This window comes from Dermochelys coriacea, chromosome 6, assembly GCF_009764565.3.
Source record: "Dermochelys coriacea isolate rDerCor1 chromosome 6, rDerCor1.pri.v4, whole genome shotgun sequence".
In the NCBI taxonomy this organism is placed as follows: Eukaryota; Metazoa; Chordata; order Testudines; family Dermochelyidae; genus Dermochelys; species Dermochelys coriacea.
The window spans coordinates 69,759,620-69,767,062 of NC_050073.1; the positions used below are offsets into that span (position 1 = coordinate 69,759,620).

Here is a 7,443-nt window from a genome sequence, read left to right on the forward strand (position 1 = left end):
GTGCCAGCGTGGCTGCGAGTTCCTGCTGCTCTGAGCAGCATGGTGAGGGGTTGGGTAAGGGACAGGAGGTCCCGGGGGAAGTCAGGGGACAGGGAGCAGGAGGTGGTTGGATGGGGTGGAGGTTCAGGGGGGGCAGTCAGGGGACGGGGAGCAGGGGGGGTTGGATAGGGTGTGGGGTCCCAGGGGCAATTAGGGGCAGGGGTCCCGGGAGGGGGCGGTCGGGGACAAGTTGGGGGGGTTGGATGGGTTGGGGTTTCTGAGGGGAGCAATCAGGGGCGGGAAGTGGGAGGGGGCGGATAGGGCGCGGGGTCCAGGCTGTTTGGGGAGGCACAGCCTTCCCTATCCAGACCTCCATAAAGTTTTGCAATCCCAATGTTGCCCTCGGGCCCACCCCTGCTGAAGACTATTTTTTCCAGTTTGAATTTTCAATTATATGTATTTGAAGTCTAGTGTTCTCTCAATGAGTATATGAACACAAAGTTTTTATCTGAACTTCCCTGAGCTCAGAGGCGTTTTGATCTATGATTTTGGTCTAGGCCAGACTTTGTTTAGTAATGACTGAAGTTATGTGCACTCAACAAGAAGAGAACATACCCCCCAGCTTGAATTAATATCTAATGTGCATCTTATTTACTAGGGTTAATATGAAACTAGACAAAACTATTTCAAAATATAACTGTGCAAATGATTCTTTCCGACTGAGCTGTGGGAGGTTAGAATGAAATTCCTGTGCTCACAGTGAGCTCAGCTGACCAGCAGGAGAAAAAAAAAAATCACTGTTTAAGGGAGGGCCGCACAGCTTTGCACCTGCAGTTCAGTTTCTGCAATCCATCATTTACATTACCTTTGGAAATGGAGGATTAGGAAAATCTTGTGGCAAATTTACAGTGAACTGTGAATGCTTCCTGTCCTCCCTGCCTCAGCTACAGCTGGAATCTAGTAACTCAAAATCAGTTATTTCCTGGCAAAATAATATATTTCTACTTACAAATATTCTTTCTGGGGAACTGAAATGCTACTATGGAGTGTTGGATGATGAGTCCTGTAGGTTGTAAAATCTAAATTCATTCTGATCCTACATTTAAAACCAATATTTACCTTTCTCTGAGGAATTTTAATCATTTCCTTTACTGCAGCAATGATTCTTTAGAGATAGTTCTGGACCTGGAAAGGAAGAAGGAAAATATTCAAGGAAGATAGAGAACTCTACATAACCAAGGTCTTTGTACAGTACTACAACATGTGTCTGAAGAAATATTACACTGCAAATAGCTAAAGAAGTCATTTAGGAGCCACAGTCTTTTCAGGCAGCTAGTTGGGTTTAAGGGCGATCACAGCCTGTCACTTCATGACTCCACAAATAGGATTATCTAATGACTTATTGGGAGGGCCAATCATTTTTTACAGCCACATGGCGTCTCAGTGCTTTCCCTGTTGTGTACCTGTACTGGTACTATGGTGAATGCAAGGCTAATTTCCCAACCTGGAAGATTCCATACCATGTCCAAAGGCAGAGTAAGACAGAATGCATCAAATTTTTCAGTACTGTTGTAGTTTACCAGTGTAGAAGCTGGTAACAAGCATCAGTCATCACATTTATTCATCAGTCCTGAAATTACTTTAGCTGATATCAGCTTATGGGTGGAGGGCTACAAACATTACCATGGACAATCAAATCTATCATTACTGTTTCTGTATAACATAGTCAAAATATAAAGTGGGGAGTGGAGAACTTGTTTTGTCAAGTTTAGAACCCTCTTAATAATAGAGAGTTCTATATTTAGAACTTGAAGTTATGACAGAAAAAAAATCATTTGAGATTTCAGTTCCACTCAGCTCATTCTATTCAGGATTTCAAGTGAAAATCCTGAGCTGCCACAGGTCTCTTTATTTAATGTCCCTAGTTAGTTCTACAAGCAAGGCAAAAATTACTTTCAGGCAAGAATCGCTACTGTTTGCATAACACAAGATTCCGTTTAGCTACAAATACATGGGGTGAGGAAGCAATTACATTTTCCTTAAAAAACTGTGGTTTAATTTAAGAGAAAAAGTGTCTGGCAAAACTCAAAAGTTTAATGGAATTTGAAACTCAAAACTAAAATAAAAAAAAAACTAGAGGTTTTGCAAAGCCAAAACACCATGATGTTCTCTCGCCACTAGCTATTAATTATGCAACATTTAAAGACAAGTCTTGTGAATAAACCCTTTTGCAAATGATTACATGCTATGGAAACAGAATATAATAGTAATACCATCAATTACTTAGTGTTTTATATATTCAAAGAGTTGTACAAACAAACTAAGAAATTCATATTTCTCTGCAAAATCAATTCTGATCAATAGCGAGTGGAAATTAGCGAAGGGAAAAACCAGAACCCTGGTTTCAAGCACTCAAGTTTTGTGAGTGTTAAAATCTGAACCTGGATTTGTAATTTTCCAGTTGGCCCCAAACTTTATGAGATTAAATTCTGCAGAGTGAGCCCATATATAAATATGTAAACAGTATCTGTGTGTATGTTCTGTTTGTGTACATTCAGAGAAACTAGACATGCTAGTTGTTTTTCTTACATGTACATTCAGTAGTTAGAAAAATAGAAGTCAATATAAAGTACAGATTAAAAGTACTGAACCAGCTCCAGCAAGCACTAACTCTTAGTGGTACAAAACAACATCTAGTTGTGCTCAGATCCCCTTACTCAGGGGGGAAAAATCTATGTAGGGAACAAGAAGTTCCATAAAGTTTCCCTTGCAGTTTTTTCCTCAGTATCATTCCCTTAGGGGGTATCCCACACACCCCACATAAACGGATATTTAGTTCTCAAAGCCACTGACCTTGGATTTCCACTCAGATCTAAGGTTGTGCAACACCAGCAAAGATGACATACTGCCACACTCTCTCTCAGTTCTCCATGTCCCTTCCCAACACCCTGGCAGCATGGATCCAGCACAACTTCTAAATGGCTGCTTTCCATGGACTCCCTCGTTAGTAGGGACTCCACATCATGGAAAAGTGGACATCACATGCTTTTCTGGGGAGAACATGCAGAGAGTACCTGTTTCCCCTCCCCGGCCCCAGTTCCAGGCCACAGCCTGCTCCTGCCCACAGTGAAGCTACCAGGTTTCTAGGGGCAAAGCAGCTGAAGCAGCACTCCTACCTTCAGACAGGGATCCACTGTGTTTTTATCCCAGCTGCTGCAGAAGGAATGACTTAGCCCCTGGCTAACATCTCTCTGAAATATTGGTTGCATGTGAAACATTATATAAATACTCCCTATCTGCAGTGCATCCACCACAGATAACTATGAACCATGATATGACTTCTGAAAACATCACCTCCAGATGTTGGACAGTAACAGAAACTGCAAGGGTTCTACAGCACCAGAAGAATGTAGAATGGGGTTGGCAACAATGCCATTGGCAGCCTATGGTGGAGGAAAAATTGGTGCACAGGAGTGAAGGATGAAGATTTTGATGAAGAATAAGAATAGAGCTTAAGGTACAATCTACAAAACCAGAACTTTAGCAAGCTTCTCAATTCCCCAGTGCATTCAGAGCATAATGACCAGAGTACCATTTAAAGGGCCAGTGGTAACAGGCAATTTCTGAGGCCTTCTTGGATAGAAGAGGTAGGCAGCAGAATATGTATCTGCATGAATGTATTTAGAAATATTTACCTTGCCAAACACAGGGGATATCTGTGCTATTCAGAACATTTATTCTTCAGTTTGTCCATCCCGAGTACAGCAGCAGTCTTAAATTTCATGGGCCTGATTCTGCTCTCAGTAACACTGCTGTATTCTGTTGATCTTAGTATTATTGCTCTTAATTTATTCAGAAGTAAATGAGGAGAGAAATCAGCCCCTTTGTTTTTATAAAGGACTGAAAAAGCCCTTTTATGAAGGTAACAGTACAAAGTCTAATGATGTTCACAGATTGTTACATTGCAGTCAATTACCCTTCTGCTGCCGGAGAACTAACTTTTTTAAAACATATTTCAAAAAGAATTCACCCCTTCTCCTCCCCACTGTGGAAGTGAGAAAATGTTTGTTTTTTATGCTCATTCATCTTCATTTCAGTTAAGAATGCTCTAGGACTGCCAAATTTACTAAATTTTGTGGGATTTTGGTAAGGAGAGAAGAATTAGAAATCAATCCAAGGCCACCAGAATGCATTAACAAGATCCAGAAAGAATGAGGTTTTGGTTAGGCTTGTTTTGTAGGGTTTATTTGGAAGAGAACCTCATAGGTTAAAGTAGAGAAACTTAACTCAAATTCCTTCTTGCTAGTTAGAAAGATAATTTCATATACCAGACTTTAGCACTACCAACAGGAGAGAGATTGGAAAGCTTCAGAAAACATATGAATTAAGGATAGTCAATTGTAAAACCAAAATTTCTCAGCTCTTGCAGGTTTGTGATAAAACCTTAACACTATTTAAACTTAGAGGAATTGTATTTAATTTCCCTCCTTTCCCCTCTTCCTTCCCCCCGCCCCATCTTTTTTTATATATAAAAAAAGACAATGGAAATTTATAAGATATGAATACTCTTTCCTGGAGAAAGTAGTCATTTGTGTCCAGGGAAGGGTCAAATAGTTTGGATAAAATAAGAACCAACCCAAACCACCACACATTCTTGAACTGAAGCTTCAGAATATTTAACAAACTCTTCTTCTTTCATTTTCTTGTGCTTTTGCGTTTTTAATTTAGCTGTGCCCAAGAGTGCAAGCACTAAAACACACCAAGCAAGACTCCATTAGTGATGAGATGGATGGACAGATCTGGATCATGACACCTCCATCTCATGTGCTAACTATTCATTTCCTGCCCTGGAGGATTCATTGTCATGTTGTCCAATCTTTGGGGCTTCATCCACAACGCAAGTTTTAAATGCTGAGACATTTTTCCATTATGTCTATATACCACAAGCTGAAATTTGTTTAGTTATAAAAGGCTTTTATGATATTCTGAGTATTTTTTCATGAACATCAATAATTTCAAAAAAGTTCTCAATTGTTTCATACTATCTCACTCTCTTTTTAACTCTGTATATTAAACATTAATTTTTATTCTTTATTTTAAATTAACTAAATGCCTCTAGCACTTATTCTGGTCATTTTATGTTTCTTTAAGCTTCACATAGTAGTCACATTGAGAAAGGGATGACTGGAAATAACAGGAAACAGAAGGAAAAACAGACCCAGGGTAGGGCTCTAGGAAAACCCTCTTTTATCAAACCAGTAATCCAAGGATTCAGGTCAAGGGCCAAACCCCATGCCAGGTACAGACCATTGTCAGTTCCAAAAAGACAATAAAACCCATCCCACTTGAGTTCTTCCCCAGGTTTTCCTTCGGGAGGTCTGAAGAATTTCTTCCATTCACCAGACTTTCAGTTTGTGAACACAGCTCAGGGCAGGAGACACACCGTACAATGAGTCCCCAGGATATGCTTTATCTTGGGGAAATCTGGCCAGTCTTTCCACTCACTAAGTGGATGAGCAGCCTGTGGCCTGAGCATCACCTAGGGAAGCCCCACTGCTCCTCCTCTCTTCTGAGCAGGTTATAGCTCTTAGGCCTGTAGAATCCAATTTTCTCCACGATTACAAAAAAAAAAAAGAGCCTTTCCTTTATCAAGACCCGCAACGTTCTAAAGGCTGCTTCCTCCCCTTTGTCAGTATTTCCCCTCCTGATTATTCCATCCAGGTGGAGTCTCCTTCTATGCATGACATTTCTAACAGGAGCCAAATGCATCCCGTCTTTGCAAGCTTGGCCATTAACCCCTTTGAGTCCTAGCCCTGTGTGGGCTTTGAAGACCCTATTACAAACCTTAGTTTCTTAATTAAATAATATAAGGAACACTGGTCTAGATTTAGAATGGCTTTTAGGCACTTAGAAAATTACTGGGATTCGCAAAGCCTGAGTTCAGTGCCTAGGTGCCGAATATTATGAACGGGGAGAGAGAGGTGCCTCAGAATAAAGAAAAGGAGTACTTGTGGCACCTTAGAGACTAACAAATTTATTAGAGCATAAGCTTTCGTGAGCTACAGCTCACTTCATCGGATGCATTTGGTGAGCTGTAGCTCACGAAAGCTTATGCTCTAATAAATTTGTTAGTCTCTAAGGTGCCACAAGTACTCCTTTTCTTTTTGCGAATACAGACTAACACGGCTGCTACTCTGAAACGTGCCTCAGAATGTGTTTCACAAAAGCCAGGACAACTAGGTGGCACCTCACCTAAACTAGCCAATGTGAGTTATGTTCGTGGTCCTACCCTTCTCTTAGAGACGGGTACCTAAGTCCAGGCAAGCACCTCTCTCCTCTTGGAATTTTCAGCTGCAAACCCTCTCTTGGTGTTAGGTGCCTATGCCATTTTTAGCAAGAAGCTAATCCTTCTCTCTCGCCTGATGATTCTTTCATTATTTATCCACAGCAGAACAGCTTCAACATTGGGCCAGAAAGAAAGACAGCAAGCACAAGAATAAATCCATTACTTGGTGGTCAGAGCTCTCACCTGGGAGGTGGAAGACCCAGAATCTAGTCCCCTGGCAAGATGGGCGGTGGGTGAATCTTGAGAAGGCTAGCCTCCTGCCTCGCCTCTTCTGGCCGAGGCCACACCCATGGTCTCTGGTCTCAGCCAGCCTGTGGCCCGGGATCAGAGCTTAGTCAGGGCAACGGAGGGGGGAAGAGAGCTTGGCCCCAGCCGGGGTTGAGCTCTCAGCCCCCACTGGGACCACGGCAGAGCTCTCGACCTTGGCAGAAGCTCTAAGTCCAGAGCCCCTCACCCATTCCTTTCCTTCTCCCACATTCCCTCCCCTTCCTGATGGCCCTGCCCCCACTCCCCCATAACCTTCCCCCCACTCGCTCTTTTCCCCTCCTCCCCAACTGCAGCCCCAAGACCGGAAAAGCTCTGTGCCCCTGCTCCAGCTGTGGTGGGGAGCAAGAGCTCCTTCAGCCCCAGGGCTATGGTGGGGGAGATTTTTCAAGGGACCCCAAATTGGCCTGTCCCCTGCCCAAGATACTGTGGAGCAGGTGTTTTACTTATCGTTTGAATACTTCAGTCATTGTTGCAATGTTCTCCCAACTTAATGTTGTGTCCCATCTCCTCTTAATAAAAGTTGTATTTTGTTATATACTGACTCAATGCTTAGGAATGAGAAAGTTTTGCCTCTCAGGTGTGCCCCAGGGTGGTAGTTAGTTTTCCCAGATTTTGGGCAACTCTCCCCACTATGCCCCATAGCAAATGATGTCCCAAGAGAAGAGCCACAAGAACAATTAAAGGATTGGAAAACATGCTTTAAGTTTATAGTGATAAACTAAATATATTGAACTCCTTGAGTCTAACAAAGAGCAGGTTAAGGGGTGATTTGATCACAGTCCGTAAGTACTACATGAGGAACAAATACTTGATCATAGACTCTTCACTCTAGCAGAGAAAGATATAAAAAG

At 42.1% G+C, this 7,443-nt stretch overlaps 1 long non-coding RNA gene across 1 annotated transcript; it reads left to right on the forward strand.

Moving 5' to 3' along the window:
• The first annotated feature begins 304 nt into the window (after positions 1-304).
• LOC122460684 lies at positions 305-7,120 on the forward strand. The gene is made up of 2 exons (XR_006282143.1): positions 305-5,278; positions 6,428-7,120. It is a non-coding gene; the product is annotated as an uncharacterized LOC122460684 (long non-coding RNA).
• The last annotated feature ends 323 nt before the right edge of the window (positions 7,121-7,443 follow it).